Source organism: Ambystoma mexicanum, chromosome 4q (assembly GCF_040938575.1).
Source record: "Ambystoma mexicanum isolate Mex_15411 chromosome 4q, UKY_AmexF1_1, whole genome shotgun sequence".
Lineage (NCBI taxonomy): Eukaryota > Metazoa > Chordata > Amphibia > Caudata > Ambystomatidae > Ambystoma > Ambystoma mexicanum.
The window spans coordinates 997,718,109-997,734,454 of NC_090928.1; the positions used below are offsets into that span (position 1 = coordinate 997,718,109).

General features: G+C 44.1%; 1 protein-coding gene across 3 annotated transcripts in view; it reads left to right on the forward strand.

Annotated features, from left to right (window-relative positions):
• Positions 1-16,346, forward strand: part of CENPF (centromere protein F) — a 1,250,680-nt gene that overhangs the window by 357,606 nt on the left and 876,728 nt on the right. The gene's annotated exons all lie outside the window — the stretch shown is intronic.

The window sequence follows — 16,346 nt, forward strand, 5'->3', positions numbered from 1 at the left end:
CTCCTGCCTGGCGGCCCCCTCAGTGGAAAGGATAGCAGCCGCGCTGGACAAGGTGCAACAGCTGTTGGCACTGAAGACCACTAGGGTGTGGACCATCAAGTCGCTCCTCGGCATGTCAACGTGCATTTACCTGATACGACACTGCAGGTTGCGGATGCGACCCCTTCAGGAATTCCTGGATGCTCTGGGATCCAGGTGTCGGGAAGCTTCGCAGACAAGCTTGTTCTTGACCAGGAGTTCCATCAAGCGTTAAGCTGCTGGGGTGTGCACTCCAACATTGACGGGGACACGGACTTCCAGAGGACCCCCTCCGCCCCCCGGACCAGGAGGCGATCACCACAGACGCTTCCTGGATGGCTGGGGAGCCCACATCAGACATCTGTATGCCAGGGGCCTGTGGCTGCCAGAGGACGCCTATCTATTAATCATCTAAGAATTTGATGGATGTTTATACTATAGAATATAGAGGTTATATAGACAATGAGCATTTAATTGAAGGCCAGACTTGGTCTTAAATTTATTCTGGAAATAATCAGGTTTTAAATTAGTGTATTTTATATTTGGGAATGTGTTTTGAACATTATGAAGGGCTTGTATGGTATTAGAAAAAATGTGATGTAATAGATATAGGTATTTTTTTGTGTGATGAATTTTTGAAAATATATTTTTTTTGAACCTTTATGGATTAATGTATTCAATGAAATGTATTGTACTTGTTTTGTATTGTTCTAAAGGTTTAATTTTAACCACAAACACGTTAATTAAAAACATTTTAAAAGGACATCTGCGGCACAGGCAACCTCAGGACACCTCTCGGGAGCAAAGACAATGCAATGCAAAGGGAGTAACCATCTGCCATCTCAATGTCACTTGGCCTAGTAAGATGTTGTCTTGGTCTTCCCTTTGTCCCCCTCCCTTGCCTCGTCGGGCCTTGAAACACTTGCGTATAGGCGCGTTATAAATGCCATATCATACCATGGTCTGGCGGCTAAAGGTGATTTTTGGTTGGCAAAGGCAGGAGTAGGCCCTGCATGGCTTCTTTGAAGACTGGAAGGGTTAAAATGCAAGAACAAGTCTCTTGAAGCAGAAGTTGAGGATCCTCCAAATTCCAAGGATGCACTCGGAACAGCAATGGCTGCAGCGAAGTAGCCCAGGAGAGAGATCTGGTCAGTCCATCAGGTGGTCCAGGGACACTTCCAATGGCTCAGTAGGCACGGATCCTCGAGCAAGGGTAGAAACTGGTTGTTCCCACCAGTCCTGGGGTTGAAGCATCGATGAGGGTCTTCTTGAGATCAGCACAGAGGAGCAGGGCTTCACCGAGTCTTGACTGGAGGCAATGCTGTTCAGATGCAACAGTGCCCTTGGGTCTGGAGCTGGCTGCACTTCTTCGTAGGGGCATAGGGGTCTTGGCTCCATTGATGATCTATGGAATGGCTGCAGGAGTCCTCCTTTTATCCGGGTTTTGGACTGTATTCACCACCAAGTTCACCAATTGGAAGGATCTGCACCATTCAAAATGGGAGGGGCTGTCGAAAATTGACATCCACTGGCCAAACATTATGCCAAGCAACAGACATTTGGGTGCACTGATGTGGACTGGGACCAGACAGTCCCAGCCCCCACCTCCAGTCACACACACAGATTGCTATGCCCTGGAATTCTGGATTGAGAGGGCAGGAAGCATGCCAAAGGAAAACACAGCAAAAATCTAGTTGTACTTTTTAAGGCATTAATTTATTTATAAACATTTAGCAACAAGCTGTGCATACAACATAACATATAAAATGCCAATTTTAAATAAATACATAGTACATGATACAATTTACAAATCTGAAATCGCAATAAAAGAGCTTCTATATGGGGCACAGCTCGCCGCCTGGCGGGACGGAATGAGGCCCGGGAACAATGCCTTCTGCAGGCGTTAGGGGTTGGGGGAAGGGGGGCATTCCAAATGTCATATGTTGTCTGTAACAAATGTAAATTTATTATGCTTGCTCCTGTGCGCTGTTAATAAATAAACAAGTAAAAAAAAAGCTTGTAATTAAATACAATTCAGATTAATATATTCATGATTTCCTTACACTTCCAGTAAAATGTTACTATATAAATTATCAAGTTTAAATCGCATCCTTTTAAAAAGGCCGGCCATATTTTAATCTAATCGGCTGTACTTAATTTGTTGTCATATTCTTTCAAATATTGTCAACGCAACTCCGCCAAACGTTCATACTCAATTAGAAGATGTTCAAGAGTTTCAGGTGTGTCAGTTCCGCACAGCCTACAATAGCTTTTATCACGTGGTATCCCCAACTGAGCACTCATGGTCAGTAAGGCAATGCTCACGTTAAATTTGAGTCTTACATATTCCCTTGCTATTGCACTGTTTGGGTATGCCGTTAAGTATTGAGGCCTTACCTCTTTGCTTATTATATATGCACAAAAGTCAACATGATTTTTTAACGCAAGTAAGTTAGTTACATTTTGTTCTTTGCTAAAGCCGAACATCTTTTGCTTTATACGGCTTTTTATCATATAGTCTGCCCTGTTTTGCCTCATACCACAGCATCCCTCTTCCCATTTCATAGACATGGAAAATAACTTCCCTAAGGTGCCAAGTTAAGATAATTATCGTGTCCAAGAAATGCATCCATAAATTCCCCAATCATTGTCATTTTGGGTTTTCAGCATTTTTCCACAGAAACTCATTATTTTCCTACTTATATCATATGTTATACCAGTCATTTCTAATTCCAAATATATTAACTCAACTGGTAACGTCTGTGGGAGAGAACAGTTTGCGCAGTGCCTTTGCTTCGTACCTCTTCAATACATCTGTTTGGTTATCTCAACTCCATAAAATATGATAGATTTGACTTTAGTCAGAGTAATTGGACGGTTTCAAATGACATACCTCGTTGTTTATGCACAAAACGATTTATCACATTCAATGCTTGGTTACATTTTTTATCTTCTTTATCTTGTTCCAATGTCTATACCATTTTAAACTAGTTTATAAATTATACAATCAGACTGCGCCCATTACTATAGGGTTTGCTGCATCTTTGCAGAAACATTTATTTTTTTCTCCACAGATCAGCCTGACACGTGTTTCTTCAGGTGCAACAATTGACAAAAATTATAAAACCATGTATAAAATTTTAAGGCACCATTAAGACGAAGTCGCGATTAATTAAGGCACACAAAATTGATTCTTTGGCTAGTTATCCTTTTCAGTTAATGGTATCCATCCAAGAACGTCTGAGCCTCTGAAGAAGAGCCTTATTCTTCTCGAAACACGTGTCAGGCTGATCTGTGGAGAAAAAAAATGTTTCTGCAAAGATGCAGCAAACGCTATAGTAATGGGCGCAGTGTGATTGTATAATTTGTAAACTGGTTTAATGTTTGTGGCATATTGGGCAAAATACCCACACCTTGCAATTACCCGCTGCCATCTTAATATTATATACTGCACATGCAAGCGCTAGGGTTCCCCTGCTTGTTTTACAACTGATTAATTTTTTGATTACCATTTTAAATTCCTCTGTAAATGCAGCCCTTGATATTCTCGCCATTTAAAATACATGGATAGATATGAGCTTTGTGTGTACCCTTTGAGAATACCATTGTCCTGCTTTTCACAGTATTTATTACTAAACCATTCTTACCAGCATATGACCTAAGTTATTCCACCAATTTCTGAAGGCCTGGGGGGTATGATCAATTAAGACCAAATCTTCAGCATATGCTAGCCAGCTTACAGAATAGCTATCAACCTTCACAGGACATACGATCGATTAAATAAATTCCAATCCCAGATCTGTCAAATAGAGGTTAAAAAGGGTGGCCCCTACCACACAGCTCTGCTTTACTCCACGTCTAGTTTTAAATGGTGCCGATAATCTGCCTTCGCCATCTTACCTGATTCTCATTGAGGTATCTGTATAAAGCAGTATTAACATCTTCAGTAGACGACTCTGTATATTCCAGTCTATATGTTTTTTCCCCAAAGACGCCCTCTTAGAATAGTATGGAACACAGCGGAAAAGTCAATAAATGCTGCGTAGACTTTGCCATTTCTTCCCAAGTGTATTCTATTGAAGTTGTCAGTATCAATAGATTAGATTATATGCCATATTGGAATGTTTAATGAAGCCCATCTGATTTGCAGGGAGTATCTTGTGTGTCGATCCAATCATTCAATTCAATTAGCAATAACTTGGCCAGTATTTTAGAAGGGACATCAATCATCGCTAATATACGATAATTCACATGGAGATTCAACAGCACTTATTCATGCACTGGCAGAATTTGGCTTTCTCTCCATGTCTCTGGTATTACACCAATGGTCCCAATATGATTCACTAGTGGGTACATCCCACGTGCCCGTTCATCGGTATTACTTTTTCTCACTGCATTACAAATGCCTGTTGCTCTGGGCTTTTTTAGGTTTCTAATAATGTTGGCTATGTCATGTGGTGTTTTCTGGCATTTCCAGGTGTCCGTTAGCATTGGGCTGGCATCAGTCTCACCCTCAGCTGACCCCAGCGTGTTAGTAATATGGATTTCTCAATCAGGTTATGTAGCACCAATGACGGTTCAGCTACGTGGTTGTGTACCTTGCATAATTTCCCAAAATTGATTTCTCTTTTGCCAATGCAGAATGGGCAATTTCTTTCTACAATTTCCCATTCTGTGTTTTGTTTTTTTTCCCTTTCCCTACATGTGGGGTGTCTGTCCCTAGGTAGCGAGTGGTGGTCTGCTTCTCTAATAGGGATAGGCAAAAAGAGCAGTCCCTAGCTCTACAATATTTTTGAATTATTGTTAAAAAAAGACAATTACTGTCTAGTTCAGTAACTCAACATTTCTGGGAGTACCTATTTCTCAGGGCCCTTTGGCCCTCTGTGGGATGTATTAACCCACACATCCAAGCCCTGCAACATCACTAGGCATTGCTGGCAGCAGAAACATCAGAATGGCCACTGGAAAGCATGCTGCTTGCTCAAAACCATCCAAAAATGCGCAGTGAAAACCTGGAAAACAGGCTGCCATCCACTTTTGCCTATCTTAGTGAGCACAGGAGATCACTGCCTAAAACCACCATTGGAGTAGCCTGAAACCACTTGGAAAAAGCAATGCTGATTGCCAAAAACAACACAGAGCTGTGTGGGAATCCGTTTCTTGATTGTCAAAAATTTGCTAAAATCATCGCTCACAAATCACCAAAAAGATCCAACCTTCTTGTTGGGTGTTCTACATTATTCTACTGCAAGAATCCACATCAATACAAAGTCAGCAAGAATGATATGCTATCAAGCTAAATCCCCTTTTAAAGATAGACAGCTGTCAAAAATGGATGCAATACTGGTACCCACCACTACCAGAAGCCTGCGTTTTAAAACAATTCTTTGTAAAAATGAACAACTGAACCCAAACTATGCCAAAGAAATACTGGCTATCAGAAGCCTAAGGGGTAGAGACAATGTAAAACTATATTCTGAAATGACTTGAACGAAGCAATTGTTTAATGTATGTATTAAAAATGTGGGTTATATTGGAAGAAGAGACAATTTGTAGACATTGGTTGCAGAGTTAAAAAGTGTTCCCACACTGGGATCAAACAGATTCCACACCTCCCCCCTGGACAAAAGAGGCTTCCTTCTGTCCATGGGAACCCTTCACACCTGGCCTTCCTACCAACAGGAGAGGATATTGCATGGATATGTTAATTAGAACTGTTGTGCGAGGAGGAGATTTCCCCTGCTGGCAGGAAAGAGACAATAGATTCCTTGACTGAATAGAATATGCTAAATTTGGGTGTAACTGTCAACAACTACTGCTCTGGGAGAGACAGGCCATGTGACCATCTGACTCACCCAGCTATGGGGGGCGGACCAGACTGGGATGTGGATTTAACATTGCACCAAATATATGTTTAAGGAAAATGGTTCTAAAATATTGTACTATTGTATTATTATAATAGTAAGGCGGGAATCTTCCCCCCCCCCCAAATGAATAAAAAAAACAAAAACAGGGTTTCTGGCGATGTAAAATCCGGCGATGAAAAGTACCACGACCAAAAATAGGTCGCCGAAATCACGTAGAACTGCTGATTCTGGGTGGGTGCATAATTATTTAGTCCTTCTTGACCACTAACTAATGTCACTGCTATAGCAGGAGCACTAACCAGTATAGGTGGCAATATAATGTCTTGTTTGCCACGCGGGCATTATGACGTCCAATACAAAAATGCATATGTAAAAAACATGGTAGTAAAATATCCGCTGCCATCGGCCCACCCTGGTCACTTATTTGTAACAACAAAGTTGCAAAAGAAAAAGATATAAAGTATTCTGACTACAGTTCACTTTAATGTGATGTGTGCAGCTTTAAAAATATAAAAGCAAATTCCACTACAGGAGGCAGTCTCCCAGTACTGATCAGTAACGAAGAATGCTTTACATTCTTCCAACTGAAAGTCTATGGGAGGTAAGCAGCAAAAAGAAAACCTTTCTTAACATGTACCGAAAATGTGGTCAAACGTCCAGGTAGCCAGTTTGCAGTCTTCAGCCAATAGCTTTGGTTGCTTTCTGCCTCCTTTCTGAGCTTTACTGGATGGGTTGACTGTCATAGGAAACCTAATATATCAATTTTGAGAAGTTTCAATCAGAGAAATGTTCATTTTTAACACTGGACCTTTGATCCACAAATGGAGGTTCTCCTCGCTTTAATTCTGGGCTCTATCAAGCTAGTACTTAACAGCTCTGTTGCATCAATCATAGCATGTTAATGGTTTTATACACACAGGTCAAAAGAGGGAAGTTGGGTGATTAATCGTGTCATTGACATGAAAATCAAGAAATAACTTTCAGCTGAACTGTTTGAGCCTGAAGAAGTAGTTACTTATGTGGGAAAACTTAAAACAACTGGTTAACTTTCAGTAACATAATGGCTACAGTGAAAGTGAAGTTCTCCTGCATACGGTCCTAGTTCATATTCAGAAACACAAAACATTTCTGCTTATGCTCCAGAGCTTTGAATACTATTTTTAACAGAGAAAGGGGTTATTTTAAAGTAAACCAACAAAGAACTAGCTGTAATGTGTTTTATTTTTTAATTAGCCACAAAAATGTTTTGTTGTGCTATCTCTTAAAATTTGTCTCAGAAAATGAGCTGTCTGCATTGTTCCATAACTAAATAGGTGATGGACATTAATATTGCTATATGACAAATACCATACAAAAATACAAATCAAGATGCAATTAAGGAAGACTATACTTTTTCGTTATTTTTTTATTCGTAATTCTGTAAGAGCTTCATGGCTATCCTTGGTTATTTGCAAGCCCCGTCATTCCAGCACTTCTGAAGTGAAGCTGCCAAACCTTTTGATTTTTGGTTACCGGATTTCATATTATTTGTGAATGCGGTTTCGGCCAATGCGATGAATCCTGCAGAGTCCTCACATAATCCCTGCCTAAAGTCTCCTCCCAGGTGGCCAAGGGAAGGCAGCTGCTACCTGATCCTAACTCCGGGGTTGGTATTAGCCAGGTGGATCACCTAGGAGGATAAGGGCCCCCAAGCAAATAGGGTGACTCAGTTAGGGGAGAGACGGTATTCATCTTCTCTGGAGTGCGAGATATCCATGGTGCCAGAATACCTAATGACTTGTTGTCAGAGTGAGGCTCCCCTTCCTAAAGGTACCCAAGGTGTTAGTAATAAAAACCTTTATGGTCAGCATGAGAATTGAAGATGTAAGAATCAGAACCATAATACTATTGCTTCTGATAAGTGTGATTTCCCCAATGGTTTAAACTGTGAAATTAAGAACCAACCATTAATTTCTCTAAAACCCTTATCTATGTACCTTTTTATAAATGGAGTGAGAAAGCCTTTGATGAGAGGAATAAGAACATTAGGGACGTCAAGTCCCATAATGCCCTACGTACTGGGACGAGGGACTAGGAAGAGGGGCTCAGAGGAACAGAACTGCAGGATGCAGTAGTGTTTCTGATGCCCAACACCTGAGTGGGAATTTTGATTATTTAAATCCCCTCAAGGTGCAGGCCATCAGATGTAGTCATAGTTGTAGCCGGCAGCAGGAGCAGAGAAGCCAGGACTGCCACCGTATTCAGAGCGGATGATGGAGCTGAGAGAGTAGTAGAAGGTGGAAGCCCCAAGTGCAGAGGTCATGCAGTGGCAAGCAACGATGTAGCAGGCTGCCCTGTGGGAGAGTGAAGTTCTCCCTGTCCAGTGCCATATTTCGGTGGCTTGCAAGCACCAGAGAAGATGACGAGCAACGCAGGCTCCTGTTTTGAGAAGAGCAGACCACAAATGTGCACGCAGAGCTGTCAATCTCCAGACTCGATGAAGAAGAAAAAGGTGCAGCAGGTTGAGGGGATGCGCAAGGAGAGACCGGTGAGTTGGCCTTTGATGGTGACCCAAGGCCGCTCCGCGATAGACAGCTGACTGCTTACAAACATTCTGAATACCGAGCTAATGAAAGAAAGTATTTCTGGTGCAATACTCGTATTGTGAGGAAACGCAAAGCGAAAACTTATTCATGATAGGTGGCAGGAGAGAAATCCTCCTTGTGGAAGCTATCGAGGGGGAGAGGAACATGACCAGCAGTTGCCTGGTGTGATAGGAACACAAAGATGGCAGTAAAGAATCCCTGCTTGTGGAATATATTGAAGGGGAGAGGAATGTATCCTGCATTGCATGTGGCAAATAAATCATTGGAACAAGCGGAATCAATGGGTGTTGTGTCCTTGTTGGAAACGTTGTGAATCTCAATGTTGTTGAAAGCCAAAGACTTTGTTAAAGGTTTGAAGTAAATCTCACCACAGATTATTTGTAGTAGTGGTAGGAGTTTTATTATCCTGGCAGGCGAGTATACCAGGAAAGGGACTGTTAGTGGTCGCCCTTGCAGGTTAGTGAATAAGGAACAAGATATTGAAGTTCTGTATTGTGGTGAAAGGTTGTTGAAAGAATTGGCAAGGCCGTTATTGTGTTTTATTTTATTTATTGGATATTTTTAAGGCACCTATACAATAAATGGTGTTTCAAGGCGTGTCACGACATAAAGAGGGAGGGGCAAGGGAGAAAGATAACGGTCCTACTAGGCCTTGTGACTTTCGGATTGTGCAAGTAACAAGAGGTGCGAGGGAGAGGGGGGTGGTACCAGTCTGCCTGAATGGGGGGTGGAATGGGAAGTGAAGGGTAAAGCAGAGAGAGAGTGAAAGGGTGGGTGGGGGAAGATGGGATGGGGGGGCTAGGCTAGTTTTAAGGGGCGATCAGGAGGGCAAGTGCCCGGCAGTTGCATGGGGTGCAGGGTGTAAGGGTCCACATGCTAACTGCGAAGAGGGGCGCGGATGGGGCCTGGTGCCCTGTAAAACTGTCATTGTGGCAGGAGTGGGTGTTAGCGGGGCAGAGGGAGAGGGAGAGGGAAGGAAGAGAAAAGGAGTCTTGAGGAGCTTCCGGAAAACTTAAGGAGATCCGGCTCAAGCCTGAGAGGCGCAGGGAGACAGATCCAGAGGGAAGCTCCTGCGGAGGAAATCCACCTCCAACTCTCTGCTTAGAGAAGCGTCTTACCTGTAAAGAGTTAGAGCTAGAAGACCAAAGGGCTCTATTTTATCGTCTCCCTAAAATCCAGGGAGGATTTTAGGGAGAGGGTGATGAACACAGCGGAGTCCCAGGCCCCACAAAGCTGTGTGGATAATGCAAAGGGCCTTGAACTTGATTCTAGCAGCAACCAGGAGCCAGTGGAGTGATATTAGGGCTGGAGAGATGCGGTCCCTGGGCTTGAGGCCAAGGATAAGCCTTGCAGTCCTATTCTGGATTAGTTGAAGGGGATGAAGGGAGGATAAAGTAAGTTTGAGGACGAGACTGTTGCAGTAATACAGCCTAGTGAAGACCAGAGGTCTGGAGGCATTGAGTTTCTGGGGAAATGTGAGGGAAGGGAGAATGCCTCTGAGGAGGTGCAGTTGATAGTGGGCCTTCTTGGCAAGGTCCGTGATGTGAGGAGAGAGAGGGGTCAAAGATGTCTACAAGTTTTTTAGCCTTGCAATATTGAGGCGATGGGGACCCATAGAGGCCAGCCAGAGAGTAGGCGGGAAGGAGGGAGCTGTGGTCCCAAAGAGAAGGATCTCCGTCTTACTGGCATTAAGGCAGAAAACATTTGCAGCACATCATGCCTGAATAGCAGTCAGTCAGGGATAAGAGAAGAGGAAGAGGCGGTATGGGGAAGCTTGAAGGAGAGCTGCGTATCATCTGCATAACACGAAGTGAGGAGAGGAGGAGATCGGGTGGGCCAGAGGGGCAAGGTAGATGTTAAAGAGCGACGGCGAGAGGATAGATCCTTGAGGGACGTCGCAGGTGGAGAGTTTGATGCGGAGAGAAAAGGGCCCAGTTGAACCTGGGAAGGTGGGTCGGAGAGGAAGGAGGTCAACCAATCTGGTGCTATGCCCATGATGCCAAGGGTGTCACAAAGCCGATTCGTCAGGGTGGCATGATTGACCATGGCGAAGTCAGAGGAAAGTTCCAGAAGGATAAGAACGGACGGAGAGTTGGAATCGAGATATGAGAGCAGGTCTTCACAGGTGTTCAGTAGAGCAGTTTCTGTGCCTCTGGCAGCTCTGAAGCCTAACTGGTGGTCGTGGAGACAACCAACAGATTCAGAGTGTTGGAGCAGTTGGGAGATGACCAGCTTCTCCAGGAGTTCGCCCAGGAACGGGGTAATGGCTATACCGTGGTAGTTAGCCACCCAGGAGGGGTCGGCAGAGGGCTTTTTGAGAAGAGGATGCTTGAGGGCTTAGCAGGAAGGAGCCAGTGGCAAAGGAGTGATTACAGAAATCGCCCAAAGCTGGCGCAAGGGAAGCAATGATGTCCTTGATAGTTCTGGAGAAGCAGGATAGCACCTGTTTGGAGGAGACTGTCATAGAGAGGGCTTGTCTGGAGACCTCATCCGGTGCTATGGCCAAGAAAAAGGAGAGTAGGAGGGAAGGGGAGAATGGGGCCAAGGGAGGCCTGAGAGCTGGAGAGGAAGGGGAGTAGAGGAGAGTGAAGACAGGATGTCCTGAGATTTGGTTGCAGAGTTGGAGACCAATGAAATAGAGGGTCATGGATGGCAGGGGAGAAGTGGAGACTTCATTAGGACTGGCGGGTTCCTTGCAGTTTTAAACAGTTCACCCATGTTGTTAGTGGCCCTGGAGATGCAGGCTTGGATACAGGCCCTCTTCTTCGAGCGGATGCTGAGTCTGTATTGCATTTGGAACAGTTGGCAAGCCAGTCTGTCAGAGGATGTGCCTGATACCCGCCACCTCTGCTCGCAACTCTGCACTTGCGGTTCAAAGTGGCTAGGTCGGAGTCCTACCAGGAGTTGCACTTGGAGGCAGGCTTCATGCAGATTCTCATGACTGGGGCAAAGATGTCCAGGGTGTTGGTCATAGAGAGGTGAAGATTAGCAAGGGCAGAGTTGGTGTGGGAGTCCGTAGCAGGAGTGGGAGGGGGAATGAAAGCTCTTACTTCATTGGTCGAATGACAGAGAAGGAGACGGGCAGTGCAGGCAGAGGCTTAGCCGGGGACCTAAGAGTTCCATGTGAGACGACAGGAGAGCATGGTCTGACCAGAAGAGAGGGGTGTAGTGAGAGGGTTGCAGATGGGGAGCTCTTCTGAGATGAGAGCATCCAAGGTATGTCTGGCTGAGTGCGTCAGACCGAAGGGATGAATGGTGAGGGAAAGAAAGTCTCAGCGGCTGAATCAAGATAGACGAGGTGAATATTAAAACCTGATGAACTATGGTGAACCCATCCTAAAATATTGTTGATAAAGAAGAGATGTGAAGTAGTTGTCTTTTCCAAAGAGAAGTTGTAATGAAATATTTATTGGAGCTGTGAAGACAAAGACTTTGTGGTCTGATGAGCAACATCTTGTGGAAACTATTCGGAAGAGTGATGAACCTTGTTTTATTATAAGACAATCCAAGCACCAAGTGAAACCCCCAGGGAGTGAAGGAGCTTTGTGTTGGAAGCAGAACTTGGCTATTGGAAGGAACGTTTGTGTTTATTTATTTGGTAATGTGCACCAAACCCTTAGGTAGCAGGACGCAAACAGGACAAGTATACTTAGAGCTTAGTTGCAACAAATGCAGTGGGTACAGGCAAACAGAGATAACTTGCTATCACTTGCAGGTTACATTGAGGGCGTGGTGCAATTGGTCAGATATACATAATACAGTCAGGTGGACAGAGATAGGGAGGCAGGTATCTAGAGCAGTACTAGGGAGGTGAGGTGAGTGTTAGCAGTTGTTTGTACATAACCAGTTCAATATGTTTCGTCTGAATTTAGGATAAGGTTTTTCAGTTCTAATGTCTAGGTAGTGCATTCCATGATATGGCTGCTTTGACCGGGAAGCTAGAGCCACCAGCTGTGGCTAGCCTGAATCTAGGAATCTCTAGGAGATGGGCATTGGCAGATCTAGTTGGTTGTGTTGAGGTTCTCCTGATTATTCTTTCTAAAAGATATGGTGGTGCTATATTGTTCAGGCACTTAGATGTAAGTGAAGCTGTTTTGAGAAGGATTATGTCCTTTATATTTAACCAATGGGCATTTGTTCTGAATTTGGTAATGTGCTCTCTTTTGGGGATGTTTAGGGTGGCTCTTGGGGCATGGTTTTGCAGACTTTGGATTTTATCAGTGATGTATTTGTTAGCACCAAGTACAAGGCGTTAAAATTATCCAGTCGAGACCTTATGAGTGCGTTAGCCACAGTGATGCAGTTGGTTTCGGATAGAAAGGGTCTGCAGGCCCGGATAAGTTTGCAGGTGTAGGCAGTTGAGGATGCTAGTGAGTTAACTTGTTTCTTAAAGGTTAGTGTGGAATCAAGGTAGAAGCCTAACGTTTTCACTACGGGCATCACCTTGATAGAATTACAGTCAATATTGAATGAGGCATAACTAGGGCTGTTATTTCAGGTTTGTCTCTGAGCCTAGGATCTGTATCAGTTTTGTCGTCATTCAGGCAGAGGCCATGGGATGCCATCCATGCCTGAATGAGGAGGTATATCTTGTTTACCAAGGCGGTGTCCTTGAGAAAGTTGCCCGAAAGGGGAATGAGGATCTGGGTGTCATCTGCATAATTTGTGTATGTGACACCTTGTCTGTCCAACTAGTCGAATAGGGGCTTAGTAAAGATGTTATACATAGTAGGTGAGATGCAGGATCCCTGTGGTACGCCGCATGACGTTTGCATAGGGTCAGTGGATGCAGAGGGGGAGAAGACTTTCATCGTGCGGTTTGCTAGGAAGGACTAGACCCAGTGTATGGCATCACTTGAGAAATGGGCCGCCGACCTGAGGTGATTGTATAAGACTGCGTGATCCACGAGATCGAAGGCTGCCGATAGGTCAAGGAGGAGTAGCATAGCTGTCTTCCCGTTATCCTTCAACTCGTCGATTTGGATTTTAAGGTCCATTAAGGCTATTTCCGTTCCATGTAGAGGGCAGAAGCCAGATTGACGTGAGCCTAATAGGTGGTTAACTTCAAGGTAATCCTGGATTTGAAGGTAAGCAACTCTATCGATTATTTTTAGTAGGAAGGGGAGAGTGGTGATGGGTCTGTAATTGGTCGGGATAGAGGGATCCAATGTTTGTTTTTTTTAGTGGTGGGAGAACCCAGGATTCTTTGAGGTTATTGGGCACTATGTCTTGAAGGAGGCATTAATAAGCTTCGAGATGAAGGGGGGTAGCTCTCTAGCTGCATCTTTTATAATTTGGGCCGGGCAACTATCTGCCTTGCAGTTTGAGGGTTTTGGGGAGAGAAGGATTTTCTTAGTTTCAAGGATAGAGATTTTAGTAAATCTGAAGGGTGTAGTGGTTCTGTCCGGTGTGGCTTGGTCGGTGGGTTGCTGCTCAGTTGGGAGCAGCGAGGCCTTTTTGATCGCTATTTTTAATTGGAGGCAAGCAATTTTATTTGACAAAGCATTTTGTATATCGGTGCACCATTGCTTGTCTTTTTGGGCATTGTCAACGGGAGGGATAGGTGCTTCCATTGCCCGAAGGATGGTGAATAATTCCTTAGTGTTAGGCTTGGCCTTTGAGATTCTATCATTAAAGGTATTCTTTTTTGTGCTAATTATTTCTTTATTGTAAAGCTTAGAATGGTCTGTTAACTTGGCATTATTCTCATCGATGGGAGAGTGCCGCCATGTGGATTGAAGCTTTCTTTTTTGGAGCCTTAATTCTTTGAGATGGGACTTAAACCAGGCATTAAGGTGTGCTTTTTGTCTACCTTTGCGAAGTTTGGTAGGTGCAATAATGTCCAATGCCTTGGTCATGGAATTGTTGAAGTTAGGGGCTGCTTTACAGACGAGGTTGTTAATGGAGGGAAGAAGATGAGTTATTTTTCCGCTGTATATCCTTTTTGCTTCTCGTAGGAGTGGTGGAGCCATGGCGATAGTTTTGGGGCTAAGGAGATCTAGTGTGGCGGAGAAGGAGATTAGATAATGGTCCGTCCAAGATTGCGGGGCCATGTTCGTGATGGCGATGTTGCAATTCAGATCGGCCACCCAATCGAGAGTCCTTCCTTTGTTATGGGTAGGGTTAAGGACTTTGTGTGAGCCCATGATCCATCAGTATGGCTGCTACTCATTGGGTGTGTTTATTATCAGGGTCATGACGCCCAGGTTAAAGTGCACCATCAGTAAGGTCTGAGAGGAGTCTTTTGTGTAGTTGGCTAGAAGGCTCCCAGTGGACCTGGAGGTCTACATATCACTTGGATAGTTAGGGTGCGGTTACTTGATAAGGGAAGTTTGGCTGTGAGTATCTTGCATGATTGGCATGACAGTGGAGTGGCCAATCTAATGGATAGGTTAGTTTTGGAGATGATAGCCTCTGGCATTGGGTGTCAACTCTGAGTATGTGGTAGCCATCAGGTACGGTTAGCATAAGGGTGGGGCCTGCTGCCTCGTGAAGCCAGGACTCGGTTATTGCAAGCATGTCCAGGTCCCCATTAGTTAGTGTTGCCTTTAAAGCAAAACCTGACTAGTGGAATAAACTTTGCCAAATGGAACTTTATTTGAAAAATCCTAAAGTAAGGGGAAGGGCATCTGACCCTGGTTACAAAAGTACTTGGTATTAACTGTTGTGTTTTTGAGGTTGAACAGCCATATAAATACCAGCATGATTTTGTTTGTATAACTGTGAGGATCGATACCTTTTGACATTGTTTTCCTTTTAGTCTTAGTTTCATAGGCAGGGAAATCCTCATTGGGTTAGGGAAAGCGAGGGGTGTATCACAACCTTGTAAGTTAATTAAATGGCTTCTTATGAAAAATCTCTACCAACGTGTCCGCATCGTATTTCTGACTCCTCGCACCTAGAAGCTACGACTTAGTCAAGCTGTCGCAATCATGTATGCCTTGTAACTAGTTTGGGTATGTAGCAGTATGGTAAACTGCAAATATTGCACACAGGCATCTTTTCCACCAACTTATTGAAGGCGTTATGCATGGAGTTTAGGCTAGTCCCCTGTTTGTTGGGGGTATGTGCATGCGTGGAACGTCCCCAGTTCACGGTTTGCTTTTAGGTGTCTGGGTTAGCAGTGTGGCTTGGGCTGACAAGACTGTATGGTAGTATTGTTGGCAGTGTCTGTCACCTTGTATCAGGACGACAGGCCCAGCTGCAGCATATCTTTGGCATTGTTCCACTCTAAAAAACATTTCGGCACCAGCATTGGCCATCTTAAATTCCTAAATTGTCCTAAGACCTACCTTTTCAACCAAACCATATGAAAATTTTGATCAGCATACCTACACTGAGCCTTCCTACAGGTAACTTTCTCTAAAGTGCCATGAGGCTACTTTAAAAGTCACAGTGCACTCTTGTCAGGCCTTGGAGCATAGACTCGAGCATGTGATGAAAATTAAAAGAAAAAAACCTTGAATGACTGGGAGGGCATGGAATTGGATGAAGGTTCAGGAGGAGATCCAGGGAGGTTCCCACATGCCGTAAGGAAAGAAAGTGTAAGTTAGCACACTTTGAAGTGGTTCAGCAAATTGTACCCCGTTTTACTAAAGGTAACTCAACAATAACCCGATTTAGCAGCAGGAGGTCCAGTGAGAAGACGGGCATTGCCCCCCGAGAATGAGTATTCAGGTAAATTAGGGCAGGTCGTAATAAAATCCCCAGAAAACTGCAAAAAATTCCAATGTACAAACCCTGAATCCAAAACCAGTTGCCCAATCCAAATGGGGGTAGGGCAGCAATCAAATCTAGGAAACCAGTCCATAGTGGCATAGCAAGAAGCAAGCCAAGTTCAAATCCAGGAAAACAATCCAAGGGGAAAACAGTCCCT